Raw genomic sequence first — 17,708 nt, forward strand, 5'->3', positions numbered from 1 at the left:
ACTTTTGCAAATGGCTAAAAGAAAAACACCCTGCAGGTGTGAAAACAGGTTTTAGAAGTACTGTATGTTATGAAGCTGCCCAGAGTGGCTGGGGAAACCCAGTTAGTTGGGTGGGGTATAAGAAATAAATAATAATAATAATAATAATAATAATAATAATAATAATAATAATATAATTTATTTGTACCCCACCCATCTGGCTGGGTTTCCCCAGCCACTCTGGGTGGCTTCCACAGAGACCAAAAAATACACTAAAATGTCACACATTAAAAACTTCCCTGAACAGGTTGCCTTAAGATGTCTTCTGTATGTCAGGTAGCTGTTTATCTCTTTGACATCTGATGGGAGGACTTTCCACAGGGAGGGCGCCACTACCAAGAAGGCCCTCTGCCTGGTTCCCTGTAGCTTTGCTTCTCGCAATGAGGGAACCGGCAGAAGGCCCTCGGCACTGGACCTCAGCGTCCGGGCAGAACGTTGGGAGTGGAGACGCTCCTTCAGGTATAGTAGGAGTAGTAGTATGTAGTAGTAGTATGATTGCCAATTTCTTTTCCCCTGGACTGTTCCTCTGCTCTTAATACTGTGTGTGTGTGTGTGTGTGTGTGTGTGTGTGTGTGTGTGTGTACCTCTGACCTATGCGCTTAAGGGTTTAAGAAGTGCCTCAAATATGCTCCTAGTTATGCATTGGCAAGAGAAAGCAGACTTTGATTAAGTTGATGGTCGGTTGAGCTGCAGCCTCCTGGATTGACTGTGCTAGTGAGTTCTCAGGGGCTTCAGAGAACCACGACACGCAGAAACACAATGAAGCTTTCCCTGTCATAGAAGTAAGTGATGGCAAAAGCGTTGCCTCCTGAATTTACACTACTAACCCAGGCATATTGAAAGCTTCTCCCAGAACTCAGCCTAAAAAGGCATCTTCTTGCTTTATGGTTGGGGAAATCTCGGTGGGTTATTCTCTTCTCATGGGTGCTATTTCATAGAATCATAGAATCATAGAATCATAGAGTTGGAAGAGACCACAAGGGCCATCGAGTCCAACCCCCTGCCAAGCAGGAAACACCATCAGAGCACTCCTGACATATGGTTGTCAAGCCTCTGCTTAAAGACCTCCAAAGTAGGAGACTCCACCACACTCCTTGGCAGCAAATTCCACTGTCGAACAGCTCTCACTGTCAGGAAGTTCTTCCTAATGTTTAGGTGGAATCTTCTTTCTTGTAGTTTGGATCCATTGCTCCTTGTCCGCTTCTCCGGAGCAGCAGAAAACAACCTTTCTCCCTCCTCCCTGTGACATCCTTTTATATATTTGAACATGGCTATCATATCACCCCTTAACCTCCTCTTCTCCAGGCTAAACATGCCCAGCTCCCTTAGCCGTTCCTCATAAGGCATCGTTTCCAGGCCTTTGACCATTTTGGTTGCCCTCCTCTGGACACGTTCCAGTTTGTCAGTGTCCTTCTTCAATTGTGGTGCTCAGAGAGCAGGCATTGCATCTGCCAAACTTATTCCTGCCACACAGCTCTGAAAAACAATAAGGAGCCCTAAAGATTTACAAGAAGCTAAGGTTAGCAAGTCTTAAAGGTACAGCCTAAATTTTTTGGCTTGGGAATTTGCATGCTCTGGACGGGGACAGGGAGAGGCTATAAAGAAAACATGACAAATTAAAGTTTGCCCGATTCTCTGACAAGTTATGGCAGGGATGGCTGCCTTGTGGTCTGCTGGCTACTTCTGGTCCCCCAATAGATTTTTTTGTGACCTCAAAAACCCCACTCATTTGTCTTTTTAAGAAAAACATTGGAAAGGAACTTTTTAAGGGACATTTTGGAACTCACTTTGAAGGGCACACATTTTAAAGGTATAACAGCCTTTATTTCCACATACTGTCACATACTATTTTGTGGAAATGTAGTCACATATTTTGTGACTTTCAACCTCTGCTGAGATTCTCTCAGCAAAGAGTACTTAGCATCCAGGAATTCTCATATATATATAATCTCCAGGTATTATTTATTTATTTATTTAAAAAAATGGTGAAACCAACTTTTACACTTCAGCCAATCTGACACACACACATGACCCCAGACAGTTGCCTATGGGTCAATGTGACCCTCAGCCTGAAAAAGGTTACCCCCCCCCCCCCAGTTCCACGTTACAACAGTTTGGGAATTGGCCTGTCTTATTCAGCTGCTAAAACTCTCCTAGAACTCAGTTATCAGCTATGTAAGGTAACTTTGCCAAAAAAAAGAGGAAACCTGTCACCATCAAGAGAGTAAAGGAGGACAGAGATCTGCATACAATCTGCCTAGAAATAATGGCTGTAATTTAAACAGAAACCAAGGACATCTCACCATAGTGAGGAATAGTGTGACCAGGTAGGTGATCTGAGTGCCTCACCCAATCTGATGTCCAGGTTTTCAGTGTTGATGGGCAACCTCAAGACCCCAGCTCCCCGTTATTATGGTTTAAACAAGTCTAACCCAACAGACCTTTGGATAGAAAACACCTCCAACTAGAGCTTCAACTAGAATAGGGTTTCTCAAACTTGGCCCTCCAGCTGTTGTTGGACTACAACTCCCATCATCCCTAGCTAGCAGGACCAGGGGTCAGGGATGATGGGGATTGTAGTCCCAAAACAGGTGGAGACCCAAGTTTGGGACACCCTGAACTAGAAGATTGCCCTCTGTAAAGTCAGACTCATGGCCACCAGACTCATGGCAAAAGCAAACCTGGCCTGGATGTGATGTAGCCCTTCTGTCCCTCTGTGATTGACCTCTGTGGCATGGGCTGGTGGCATCCCCAGGCTCTTGTTGATGAATGTAGCAATGCTTAGCAGAGCCTGCTTTTTACTCCTTGCTGAAAGGCAGAACAAGGCTGCCGAGTGTCACAAGACAACACTTGATCATTTGAAGCCAAAGAACCAAAATAATCCTAAAGGTGATATGTATGTCAGGGGAAGCAGCCATGGAAAACATGGACTCCTTCTCATGTTACCATTGCAAGATAGGAGCATCTGCCAGGTGGCTGCACTTGCCTGTGCACTGCCAGAAGTGTGCGTACAATGCCCTGTACGCAGGAGAACTGCGACATACATCCAGTGGAGCTGTGTGCACGCTTAGCAGAGATATGCAGGAAGCGAGGCTGTGTAGGCATGTGGCATCACGAAATTTATTAATCTGCAGCAAATCAAAACAACAAAACATGGCTGGTGTGAACAGTGTCTCACACACGTCTTCTCTGGCCGAGAGCACAGAACAAAGAGCAGGAAAACAAAAGCACAAAGAATGGAAGTTCTCTTGTCTGAGTTTCTGTTCCCCAACTCCAGCAGTATGGAATGTAAATAAGGATCACATGATCCAGCAATGAGAGAATGAATTACTGACAAGAAGTCCCAGGCCTTGTGGGAGAAGCCTACCCAGAAGCTCCTTCCCATCCCAGAAGGACTGGCACTGGTGTGGGGGAAACGCCATAGCACAGGACTTTCTCCTTTGGCTGGGTCTTCTGATGTGATCCAAAGTAGTGCAGGGAGAAGGGACGCGGGTGGCGCTGTGGGTTAAACCACAGAGCCTAGGACTTGCCAATCAGAAGGTCAGCAGTTCGAATCCCCGCGACGGGGTGAGCTCCCGTTGCTCGGTCCCTGCTCCTGCCCACCTAGCAGTTCGAAAGCATGTCAGAGTGCAAGTAGATAAATAGGTACCACTCCAGCAGGAAGGTAAACGGCGTTTCCATGCGCTGTTCTGGTTTGCCAGAAGCGGCTTAGTCCTGCTGGCCACATGACCCGGAAGCTGTACGCAGGCTCCCTCGGCCAATAAAGCGAGATGAGCGCTGCCACCCCAGAGTCGGCCATGACTGGACCTAATGGTCAGGGGTCCCTGTACCTTTACCTTTAGTGCAGGGAGAAGCCGTGATGCAGCAGCTTTCATGCACAAACATGCGATGGGGTATTGTGATATAGCCATTCCACCTGCGAGAACTGTTAAGCACAGTGATTTAATTTACTGGGAATGCTTAAATGCATTATTGTGGCAGACACAATTGTGCTGGCAATGGATATTGGTCATAATATCGAGACAGAGGTGTGGGAACGATTGTGTAATAATGATATAAAGTTTACAGCCTGTTACAACCTGAGGGAAAATTATATGAAAATGATGTATAGATGGTATTTGACACCTAATAGTTGCGATCCTATGATGCTACTTGTGTGAACGATGCGTTTGAATGGCTGGAGTCAACCTGTGTGGTTCTTTAGCATTGGATCAGCACCTGGTCTAATGGTGGATGGAAAAGAGCCGCACGGTTAACCTTGCCCACGCAGCGGCGCAGTTCCCATGCGGCATGCAGCTGCTTGGGAATTGCACCGGGCGGGAAAGCGGCTCCCACACTGGGGCTTTTGTCAGTCTGTTTCTAGACAGCAGATACCACTTTTAATTAATTATTTTTCCGTGCCAAGATCTGAAACCCAAAACAGGAGAAAGGGAGATTCACTCACAGATCCCTGTAAATAGCACCACTGTTTCCCTCCACCTTGGAAAGTGCATGGGATTTTGCTCTCTTAAACTGTTGGAAATCCTGGAACATGGCAAGAAGCCTGGAATGCTCTATTCTTAGAGCGAGAAAATATAAGTAGGTCAAGTTAAAATAGTTCCTGTAAACATTGCCTCTCTGTTCAGAATCGTCTCTGTTCTGTCTTAAGACCAAAGTGCCTCTTATCATTCTTTCCTTCCCAGATTTGGTTTTTTGTCACTTTCTAAACCCCTGTCGGATTTGTGCTGATGATGCAAAGTACAAGTAACACTGCAGATCCATACAAGGAAACCGCAATGGCCACTGCTCAGTGTCTTCAGGAGGGGATATGTGATGAAATGGGAACAGTTGGCTATTTCTTTAACTTCCCAGTTCTTTTCTGGAGAGTTGCAGATTTCTCAAACTTATGAAAACCTCAGCAAGATACCACCATCTCAGTTATCTGAACCAATAACTGGTTTGAGGATGGCTGTATATGCCCGTAGAAAAGAGCAGAAAATGTTTGTGGATGTAGCATCAACGAGCCAAGAGACTGGATCCAGACTAAGTTAGCTGAAGTTGGGTAAATCAACAGGGTAAGTCAGTCATTGCTTAAGTCCTATTGATTTCAAGGTGTACCAAGTCAAACTAATTTAGGTTGCAGTCCTAATCCCACTCACCTGGGAGTTAGGCCCATTGAATTTAACAGTACTTACAGTGTTTCTGAGTAGACATGGCTAGGATGGTGCTGCTGACCTGGATCCAACCCATGCCCTTTTTGTGATGCTGGGGAAACAATTGTCAGCAAGCTGATTTATCCAGCAGGACTAACAGAAACTCTGGTGGTGAGGGCATTTAGATCAGAAAACGGGTTTCTGACAGCCCCCGGCGCTACTGCTCTGACCCAATTAGCTCTCACATCCCTAGGGCTGCTTTTAAGTGATAATAAATATATCACGAGATACAGCCACAGCTCTGCCACTTAACATATGGCTTGGCCCTTATTTGCCTTCTATTCCTAAATTAGAAAGCCCCCAACACTTTAGCCTTTGTTCCAGCAAAAAGTTACTTGGATCCCTTCATCATGTTGGTTGTCCTTTCTTACACTATGCCCAGCTATACTGACACTGGCTCAGGATTAATTTCTCCCTATGTCACTATTGGAAGAGTAGTAGATCGTTATGGGTCTGCAATCAACGCAGCACAAACATTATGTCTCTGCAAGCAACACAAAAAATTCCAGCACTGCAAATAAAGAAGATTGATGCTTTTGATCAGTTCTTCTGTTACTATCACAGCTCAGAGTGTCAGCCAGAGGCACCAACTTCCGGGAAAGATAGTGGGGGCCCGACACAAAGTTCTGACACCACAAGCACAATGCTGCACGTTGTTTTGATGTCACATGTGTGATGTTGCGAGGAGCCAGGGGCAGAGACAAATGCAGTGGCAGCACAGGCTTAGCAGTTGGCAGCCGCCATCTTCCACCTCCCCCTGGGAAGACGGGGAAAGCCACCCTTGGCTCGTGGCAGCAGCAGCAGGAGGAGGATGAGGAGGAGCCACCAACCACAGAGTCATGCCACGCTTGACTCCAGTATCGTCCTCGTCCTGCGCCACCGACTGTGGGCTGCTTCCCTGTCCCTCCTCCATGTGGCAGAAGAAAGAGGAGCTGCTGGCCACTGAAGTTGTGCTGTGCCTGGTCTGCATGCAGCCTCCTCCACCCTCTGAATATTGGGGGAACCCCAAAGTGACTTGGCGCCTATATGGAGTCGGCTCCAGTTTTGCCGGGGGGGGGGTAGGCACTTGGGCTTGAGTGCACCTCCTCACAGAGGCGTAGGAAGGTCAGGTGGTAGCCAGTGAGGAAAATTTATTGCCACCCTCCCACACACATTGATTTTTTTATTTTTATTTTTGCCTGCAAAAATAGTTTTACGTTATTTCATATTTTCTTACAAAGGAATGTGGATTCTGGGCTTCTGATAACAATTAGGCGACTGTGGACAGATTCATAAATCCACAGGATGGATTGTGTTTTGGCTTGTGTCATTTTATTTATATTTATTGTTTGTTTATTTAATAAAATTTATTTTAAAAAAACCTGCAAAGTGGTTTACCAAAACAAAAAAACAAAGCACCACAGCAGTAAAATCAAGAAAAATTAACAATCCTACTTTAAAACACACAAAAGCTAAAATATTAAGATAAAAATTACTTCGACTTCCTAAGCATCTAGGTATGCTTGGCTAAAGAAGAATGCTTTTAGCAGGTGCCTGAAAGAGTCTAGCAAAGTGTAGGTGCTGTCACAGTAAATGCAGTACAGATATTATGTGGAACCTGTAGTAGTGCTTGAAACTACTAAAGGGGAGGTTTTATTTACTGTGATTTCACCATGCTCTGTACTATCCGAAAAGGAAAACATTTATTTAAAAAACAGGACTGTACAGCAGCAATCTAGTCTCACCATGATCAGTGGGACTTATTGTCATGGTGTGGTTTATGGGCGGTTGAGGTCCTGGTGGAGGACGTCGGGACCTGAAATTTCATATACAATGGTACCTCGGGTTACATACGCTTCAGGTTACAGACTCCGCTAACCCAGAAATAGTGCTTCAGGTTAAGAACTTTGCTTCAGGATGAGAACAGAAATCGTGCTCCGGCGGCGCGGCAGCAGCAGGAGGCCCCATTAGCTAAAGTGGTGCTTCAGGTTAAGAACAGTTTCAGGTTAAGTACAGACCTCCGGAACTAATTAAGTACTTAAACCGAGGTACCACTGTATAGCTATATAATCCCTAGTGTAGTAAGATAAGACCTTTGGAGCAGGCTTTTTTAAAAAAAAGTTTTTTATGAACCGCCCTAGTAGGGCAGTAATTGTTCCCTGTTAATTTTTCACCCCCCTCCATGATGGCAACTGGGGTGGCCTGCTCCCGCCCCCCTTCCTACGCCCCTGCCTCCTCACAGCCATCACCTCAGCTGATTTGTTTGCTCTCTTCTTCTGGTCCCAGTCCACACAAGCGCCCCCACCAGTGATTGTCCAAGGACAAATGGCGCTCCATCTGCTCAAGCTTGTCATTAAATAACTGCGTTGTTGGAGAGGGCAAGTGAACAGCCAGAGCAGCTGGGCCAGGAAGCTCTGCACATCAACGGTGGGACACCTGCAGGGGTGCGAGGCTTGGCAGAGGCCTGGCAGTGCCAACTCCTGACGCCAGTCTTGTCAGCTTTCCTAGAGATTCTGCTGCCTTATCGTCAGGGTATCGCTTCTTTTTCCCTCCCTCCCTCTGTATACACTGGACATTTAAGCACATTTCCCACCTCAGAGCATCCTGGAAACTGCAGTTTGTTAAGGGTTCTGGGAGATGTAACTCTGTGAGGAGCAAACTACAGTTCCCATGATCCTTTGGGGGCAAAGCGTGCTTTGAATGTCTGCTGCATACACAGCCCAACTCGCTCCATGACTTTTATTTTCCACTATGGTGGGGACAGCTGCTTTGGGAAGGTGGACTTTCATCTGCTTGATGCTGCTTGAGGGGAAACATCCCTCAGGTAGAAGCTGCATGAATGCTGAGATGAAGGGAATTTATTGTGTCGCCATTTGGGGCTTGCTTCTTACAGCATTGATGTCATATTAGAACAGCTGCAAACACTAATTCTGGCCTAGACAGGGACTTTGGTTCTGATGCAACAAGGCTATTCTTGTGTTATTTTGATACTGAACGAGGGGCACTCAAGCTTGTGTCTGGACTTTCCGTCTAAGCAAGGGCAAGGCATCTATGATTTTGTTACATTTTATGTACTTAACATAAAGCCTGAGGAAGAGTTCTGAACAATTTGTAAGAGTGTTCACTTACATTGTACCTATGGTAGTCACTCTGATGGGAGCTGAGATATGAGATTGATCATATGAACTGTTGATTACACAAAGGCGTGGGTGGCTGGGGTTTGCTATGTCTACACTTTAACGGCAAATAGGGGTATTTGCCCACTTGCTACAAGCCCACTGTTATTATTTTTTATTCATTTCTATACCACAAACTCCTTAAGAACATATATATGTGGTGTACAAGATCCCAGTTAAAACAACCACCACATGAATGAAAATCAGAGCAAACTAGATTAAAGGACCAGAAGTGCAGAATGAGTCACCTGACAAAAAGGTTGTTAAAACAGGGAATTGTTTTCATAGGAAGCATTTTGGAAATAGCCAAGTCTTAATTGGGTGCCTAAAACTCATTACAGCTGGTGCTAGCTGGATTTCATTAGGTAGTGTTCCATAGAACTCAAAATGAAGTCCTATTCATGCATTCTCTGAACACGTGCAAACATAACATCGGCTGGCCAACATTCCCATCCCAAACTGCTTGACTCCCCAGCCTTCCTGCACTGGGTGGGAAGATCTGAAGGAGGGTTCAAAGCACGTTCAGATGAATACTAGACCACGTCACTTTTGCACATAGAAAGGTTTCCTTTTGGAGTGTGAAAAAGCAGTACTGTAATTGCTCACCATTGGAGGAGCCCTGTGGCTTTCAGTGTAACTGAGTTCCCCCTGTGTGGAAAGAGGCAAGCCCAGCAAAGCCATTCATGCTGCGATGCAATTATATTTTTGAACCAGACACCTGGAATCAACTCTCTAGCACTTACACATGGATTAAATGGCTCTGCTGTCCCATTGTCAAGTTCGTGTTCAGTATCCTTGCATTGGGGGGGAGAGTCTGCTTTGGTTGCATTGACAGGTTTGCCACTAAAACAGCCAGAGAGAGTTACGGTAAGTTCCACTCCAGAAATACTCAACTTCTGAATAGCAGTTTATTTTCAGAACCAAGGGCAGCACCTACTAATTTACGCCTAATAATAATAATAATAATAATAATAATAATAATAATTTATTATTTCTACCCCGCCCATCTGGCTAGGTTTCCCCAAAATTAATCTAGGCAAGAGTTCCAAAAGCAACAGCAGCAAAGCCAAATTCTGCATACCTAAAGGGACTTGGGACTTGAGTTCTGAAAATAGCAGCTTTTCCATGCCACATGGAAACAAGTTTTCGAAAATGAACTTGCAATTTGTGATATGGCACAGGGGTCTGCTGTTCAAAAGGGGAAGAAGAGCATTTTAAAAACCCTCAAAAACCACAGATCATGCATGAATTCAGTGGATGTATGTAGCAGCTGCTTGCATTCTGCCCCTAGTTTTTTGGGTACAAAACATTAAGTTAAGGAGAGCATCCATAATAGCAAGAAACACAAGTTGCTGCAAAGAGGAAGGTCACTGTAGCAAGCTCTAGTGAAGTGAGGGGCATTTTACCTGTTCTCTAATGTTAACCGAAATGTGCTGGGGGTCTCCTGATAAATGTATAGTTTGGCCCTTACATACCTTATGTGGAAGAAATCAGCAGCAGCAGCAGTATCTATTACATTTATACCACCACTTTTATCTTCCAAAGAGCTCAAGGATTCTCCTCCTCCCCATCTCATCCTCACAACATCCCTGTGAGGTAGGTTAGGCTTCAAGATGGTGACTGACCCAAGGGGTCACCCAGGGAGCTTCATGGCTCAGGGAGGATTCGAACCCTGGTCTCCCAGGTCGTAGCCCAACACTCTAACCATTGCACCCCACAGGCTCTCATGGCATTGGTGAATGAGTGGAAGCCATTCAACCGAGTGACTCGAACAGAAAAATACGATAATGCAGAGAAGAAAGGGCTGGGGAACTGTCACCCAGAGCTGTGCTCTGAATCTTAGTTCCTTCTCTGCAATAAGGAGGTTCAGTTTGCCTCCTTTTACCCTCTGACTTTGCTGCTGTCACTATTTCCAGTGTGGCCTGCAGTTGCCTAGCAACCGGGGTATGCTTGACTATATGGCTCCTGTATACAAGAAAGTATGCCATCTGCTCACAGGCCTCTCGTTTCAACTGCGGCAACACGATCCGATGATCGACGCGCAGTAGTGGAGAAGTGAGAAACACAGCTGCGACATTTGGCAGAGATGCTCTTGGCATCTCCCTGTCCTGTGCCCAACAGTGAATCAGATTAGGAAAATGTCCACTGTAGATTAAAGATATGTATACACTGTGTAATGCAAGATCACTGTCCCGTTAGCATCGTCAAGATGCTGGTCTGAAACTGCAAGCTCCCTTGTCTTGGAGGACAAAGATGGCAGCTTCGTGCGTCTATCCCAAACGCCAACAATTCTGTGAGGGGGGGAATGTGGGGCTCAGACAGCATAACAGCAGTCAAGGAGACAAAAAAAGAAAGAAAGAAGAAAGCGGAAAGTTATTACAAATTAAAATGCTCTGGAAAATAAACAGGCCAATATCCTGAACAGCTCTCTTTACTTAACACTGTGTGCAGGCTTGCCAGAGGGGGTAGATATTAGGGTGAGGCTTGGGGTTCAATCCTGCTCCTCTTCTCAGGTGAAAGCTTGTTGTATGTGAAGTATGCATTGCGTGGCAAAGTCCCGAACCCCCCCCCCCGAGGTTGAATAAAGACACTTGACAACAGTATTTTAGGTTAATGGGCTAAAAAAAGCCACAACTTTATTGGTTACAGATTGTGAGCGGTATTGGCTTTGGCATTGGACCTAACTGACAATATCTGACTCCCGCCTGTCTGCGCGGAGTCCAGGAAGGGTTAACCACCAGTAGGGGGAGTCCTGCTGATGCACATCAACTAGGTGCTCCCCCGGGGCCACAGATAGGGGTCGTGCCTTAACCCCCCTAGCCTCCCCAGGCTTCGGACTGGGCCATGCCCCCGGAGTCCTCTAACGGAATACCCTTCAATGTATGGGGGAGGTGATGGCGCTACCTCTCCTCTCTTCTCCAGCAATATTCCAATGCATAACCACCAAACCTGTAGGGTAGGGTCAGGGATATAATCCTGTTCCTCTTCTTACTTGTTAAGTAACATATGAAGGGAGGTTGCATGTAAAGCCCCAATGCGTTCGCAGCTAAGGATTTCCAGGCTCACAGCTCATCTTCTCATCTGCTCTGGATTTCGCTTAATTCTCACATTTCACTTCTGGCACAGGCTCATGAAGTGGCTTGCACAATAATTTGTGAAGATAAGCTTCTAGAAATTACATCTGTGCTGCACTGCCTCTGTAATAATTAGGGTCTCGCCTGCAGGCTTCCCCACCCCCCACCCTTTTCTCCCACATACAGGAAGCAATACTTCTTTTTAAGATGGCATCTGCTTGTAATAATAAAAATAAGAAGTTTTTCAAAAATTAAAAATACCCAATGAATCAGGGGACCTCTTAGCCAACCACATTGTTTGCAATTAATTGATCCAACCAATATACAGTGGTACCTCGGGTTACAGATGCTTCAGGTTACAGGCGCTTCAGGTTACAGACTCCGCTAACCCAGAAATATTACCTCCGGTTAAGAACTTTGCTTCAGGATGAGAACAGAAATCGTGCAGCGGTGGCAGCGGGAGGCCCCATTAGCTAAAGTGGTACCTCAGGTTAAGAACAGTTTCAGATAACAATAGACCTCCAGAATGAATTAAGTACTTAACCCAAGGTACCACTGTATTGACTAAATGTTGCAGCCTTAGGAACAATCAACACATTCAGGGTAGCAGGCAAAATATAAGCCAGTTTGGGGAATCTTCCTGTGGGGCTTACCAGGAACAAGTACTTATAGTTGGACTTTATTTTTTATCAAATGAATGACAGTAAGAGTATTTACACGGTGGGGCCAATGACCTATAGGGATGGAAGGCTCTTCTACACTGGAGGCCTTCAGACAGGAGCTGCACAGCCACCTTTGGGAATACTCTGGTGGCAGATACCTTGCATCAGGCACGACTAGATGCTTCAGGTAGGTCTACATGGCCCAAATCTGCTACCTCCTTGGCAGCCCCCCAATGCCGCCTCTACAGTGGCCTCTTGGTGAATAGGAGGTGCTGGTGGTCTCCTTCCACCCTTGTAGATCTTTATTCTCTCATTGTTCCTGTAGATTTTTACTCACTCCTTCTTCGCTGGTGGGGGGCATAACATTTTGAGATTCACCTCAGGTGCCAAAATGTCTTGTGCCACTTTAAGAGTTTGTAGAAAATGGAAGGTCTCCAACAGGTGCCAGAACATCAGGAGAGATGGTGCCTGTCTGATGTGTAAAGGGAGGGAGTTTCAAAGTGAAGATGTCCCCATACTAAATGCCTGAATCCTATTTCATATGGAACAGACCTCCTGATAAGACGGTATCTGTATAAGACCCTCTCTTGCAGACCCTCTGTTGCAGTTCTCGATCTGGAATATAAAGGGTGAGACAATCTATTCTGGAATAAATCAGCCCCATATAACTTGCATGCTGATTTATCCCAGAATAGATTGTCTCACCCCTTTATATTCCACATTGAGAATTCTATAGTTAAGACCATAGAGTAAGCTGTCCTGCCAGGCTTTCCTCACTTTGGAAGGAAGGGTTGCCAAACTCTCTCTTCCACCATGGAATCCTACCTCTCAAAGGAGCTGGTTCAAAGGAACCAGAATGTTAAAAGAGTTCAATTGAACCAAATAAAAACATATTTTTTAAAAAAATCAAAAGCAATAAAATGCCTCCCAAAAGCACATAGAACATCTAAAAACATTTTTAAAAAAACAATCACATACCCTCACAGTTCTTAATTTTACAGTTGCCATGGTCAGTATATTTCAGTCATCGAATGGCTGGGTAAACAGGAATGTCAGCACCAGAAGCTAGTTGTGCAGAGGGGTGATTGGCTAGCACTTGTGTCATCACAGGTCGACTTCTAGTCCCTCATCACCCCCTGCAACGTTTGAAAATTCATGCCTTAAAATATATATGCAACAACATGTGAATGTTAAATTCAATATATGTACATTGGGTGCTTTATAATTTCTTTTAAAAAAATGAACAGGCCACTTAGCGCAAGAGGGGTGGGAGTGGTGCAAGACTGAGAACTGAGTCACAATTTGAATTGCTGGCATATGTCCCTGTCAATTACACTGCAAATATCTTAATAAATTATGAAGGAGGGAGGGTGCTGACTCACCCAATGGGAGAAAAGTTCATGGCTACTCCTAAAACCAGCTGATGTTTCTGTTGACTAAGATGTCTGTTAATATTAGGCCTTTGCTTCCTCCAGTGTTTAACCTTGTAAATGCTATCCATGAGCTTGATTTCCCTCAAGGCAGCTGAGTCAGCTCCTTCTCCCCAAGGATCAAGCAGTGTGCATGCCTTTCCCATTCCTGTTAAATAGGAAGCGGTCTGCTGAAGTGTGCCAGAAAATACCACAGAGGTTGCACCTCACAGGCGAATCACTTCACTGATGTTGCTACTAGGCCTGGGGAGAAATCCAGCTTAAAACGCAGACCTGCCTAAGTCACGGTCCCTGAAACAATATTCAAACTGAAACACAGCTCTTTGAAATTTGCACTTCTCCAAATTTTGCAGTTCACATCTCCAAAAGAAAAATGTGTACACAAAATGCATGCATTAGGGGAAAGTGTGCATAGAAGTCAGTGTGTAAGTGAAAATAACATACAAAAATGCATACAGTGGCACCTCGGGTTAAGTACTTAATTCGTTCCAGGGGTCCGTTCTTAACCTGAACCTGTTCTTAACCTGAAGCACCACTTTAGCTAATGGGGCCTCCTGTTGCCGCTGCGCCGCTGGAGCACGATTTCTGTTCTCATCCTGAAGCAAAGTTCTTAACCTGAAGCACTATTTCTGGGTTAGCGGAGTCTGTAACCTGAAGTGTATGTAACCTGAAGCATATGTAACCCGAGGTACCACTGTCTTGGGAAAGATGTGTATATGCTCCCAAGTTGTGGAATTTCCTCCCCAACAGAGGTGCTTCTGAATTCTTCGCTATTATGCAGCTTTTGATGAATGCTGAAGACACTTCTTTTCCCTGGCCTTTGACATCTGAGATGTGTGTTTTCAGGGCAGACCCTATTCCTGTGATTGCAATCTGTTGTAACTGTTTTTTTAAATGCTGAATGGCTGTAACCTGCCATGGGACTTGTTTGTGAAGGGTGGATAATAAATTTAATGATGATGGTGGTGGTGGTGATGATATATTAGGCAAAATTGCCACCTTGTGCTCCTTTGGGAGAAAGGACAGGATATAATTTTTCATCATCGATATCAGTAGTGCACACTAAAATACCGATGAATTTTTGTGATGGCTTTCTTTTTCTCTTTCTCTTTAAAACGTAAACTGATACAGAAATGTAGAGAACTGAAATAAAGATCTGAGAGTTGAACTATTGTGAGAAACCAAAACAGACAGATTTGTTTGTCCTTCGTTGCTATCTGGAATATGCATGTGTTCACTTTTGCCTCAAGAAATTTAACTGCTGGAGTCATCTTTGCTCTTATCCTAAAGCTCTTCCAACTATGCATCACCAAAGAAGATAACAAAAGTGGAACAATAGAATCTTAGAATTGGAAGGGATGCTGAGGATCATCTAGTCTGGGGTGGTCCAACGTCCAACCCAAGGTGGGGTTTGCTGAAGGAGGTGCAAGTCTCTGACAGGGTCCTAGAGTCTTCATGCCTCCTTTCCAAATCCTAGTTGGTTCTTTCCCAACTTTGAAGAAGGAGTTACTCCCTTCTCTTGGAGCATTTCTGACCATGGGAGTATTTCTGACCCAGCAGTTCCTTAAGCTTTTTGAAATCAGCCATCTTGGATTGAGTCTCCTCTGCGGAACAGCATTATGAGAAATTGCAGTCCTGTTATGTAAAGTTATATGGGGAGGACTACATGCTGCTTGGTGCATTACTGAAGAGGAATTTGTCACGAACACGGGGACGTTAAATATAGACCAGGGCCTCACGTCTGAATATGTAAGGGATGAAGAAGGAACTTGGGACGGGCATTTTTTTTTTTAAAAGGTTAAAGGATATGGATTTGTTTAGAAATGGGAAGCAAAGATCCACAAAGAGTAGAATAATGTAGGATCAGACCAAAGGCCCCTCTAGTTCAGTATCTAGTTCTCACAGTGGCCAATCAGATGCCCAGGGCAAATATACAGGTAGGACATGAGTACAACAGCCTTCTCCTGTTTGTGCTTCCCAACACCTAATACTCAGAGATGTACCGCCTCTGACACTGGGGGTTGTAGTATCTAGCCATCATGGCTAGGAGCCAGTGATAGCCTTATCTGAGAGAAGTATATAAGGTGGAATCAAAGAAAGCAGATGCAGGCACCAGTGATGGGCTGTTGCACCTGCCCAACATGAAGGCTGCCATTTTATGTTGGAGACTCGGCAAAACTCACTTCTATGCAGACATGCATGGGGTATGTTGGAGGAATCTGAACGTGGTCATTGCATTTCAAATGGACTGAGATCAAAGCCTACTTTGTTGACTTCCTCAATCACCTTCTTGTTTAATCGACTGGCCTCCTCTCTCCATAGCATGCCTGCACCCTCTGCTATTTCAATTCCCCTCAGCTCCCTCTCATGACCCCCAACTCCTTCCCTGAACATGGCTCTTCCTCTCCAGGCTGAGAAAGCCTCTTGAGCTGTGTGTACACATGACCAGCTCTAGCGCACTCCCACCGCTGGTGTTTGAAGCCAAGTACACAAGACGCCAGCCACAATCCATCAGTATCCTGCAGCTGCTTGAGAAATACACCTGATGATGCACTTTCTCTCGAACCAGCTTCCATCCGATTTGAAAACTAAAAGCTGCACTTAAGCTGAGGTGTGCTTATTTCAGACAACCGTTGCCCTCTCTCTGGTCTGTACAGCGGTGTGACTCAAAATGCTGCGTAGGGGAGAGGTGGGAAACAACCACACCAGGTTTCAAGCTGATGATGTGTGTGTATGTGCATAGCCTTGGGTCGTCCCCCCCCAGACAGATGGAGGCAAAGGAAGAGTGAATTGTCCCTTGACACAATGTGGGGCTTTCAGTTTGCGATTAGAAATCTGAATGTGCTGCCTTTTAGGATCTCCTTGCTGCCTTTATGTCGCATGACGACTCCTCAGCTACATCAGGCTGACATGCTAGGCTGACAGGTCATACTGCCTAAGGATTTTTCAATTGCCCTATCTCGGTCACACTTTGGCTCATTTAACCAATGCATCCAGTGGTAGATAGGTAGCCGTGTTGGTCTGCCATCTGAAGAAGTGTGCATGCACACGAAAGCTCATACCAAGAACTAACTTAGTTGGTCTTTAAGGTGCTACTGGAAGGAATTTTTTTATTTTAACCAATGCATGACATTCTTTATGGATAGCTTAGATGGTTTGAGTGTGGTGCTGGTAACACCAAGGTTGCAGGTTCCATCCCTGTATGAGACAGCTGCATATTCCTGTATTGCTGGGAGTTGGATGAAATGATTGTCGGAGTCACTTCCAATTATAAAATTCTATGATTCCGTGACCCGGCATTTATGTACATGTTGGTGTCCCAACTGGTCCTGTGCTAGGCGTTCTTCTCTATGCTTCAAGGTGAAGTTAAGTATGGAAGCACCTTCCGTTTTAAGAAGTGAAAAAACATTTCCCACATTTAATGCAAACCGGGTTTTCTCACTGAAATAAAATAAAATGGGCTAACATAAGCTCCAGGCATTTCACCCCAGTATGGCTCCCCTTTATCACATACACAGCCCAACAAGACAATGACTTAAATCCACCAACAGGATGATTCAAATCAGTATGGCTAACCCAAAACACCCACCCACCCCACTCACACATGAAAACAAAGACTACCCCAGCCATCCACAAATGAACAACCACACCCTAGGCCAACCCCAACCTCTCTCACCACCAAAGGAACACAAGTGAACAGCAGAAAACCTGCACAAGCAACGCTGACACCAAACCCTACATATATTAAGTAAAATAGAAACATCGCAACCCGACCCCACCCTCACCCATCTTTCCCCTCCACCCCTTTCCCCACTTTCTTCCTAATGTCTCAACAAATGAAACTGATTTGTAAAAATGTTACATGGAAAAAATACAAGAGAGAGACATTGCACATACTTTTGTAAATCAAGAAAATCTTTAATAAAAATACATTTTTTTAAAAAAAAGCTCCAGGCATTAGAGACCAGTCCTCTTGGTCTCTTCAAAACATTAGGCACCAACAACACTATAAAAACATATAAAGAAATAAACTAACTAGCTAGCAAGCAAGCATGCAGTTAGGGGGAGAGCATCAAAACACTATTAACTAATACACTAAATAATACACATAGCAATCAAGATACACATGTTCAGAATACTTTAAATCTGAACTCCT

This window comes from Podarcis liolepis (assembly GCF_965112155.1).
Source record: "Podarcis liolepis genome assembly, chromosome: 4".
NCBI classification, from domain to species: Eukaryota; Metazoa; Chordata; class Lepidosauria; order Squamata; family Lacertidae; genus Podarcis; species Podarcis liolepis.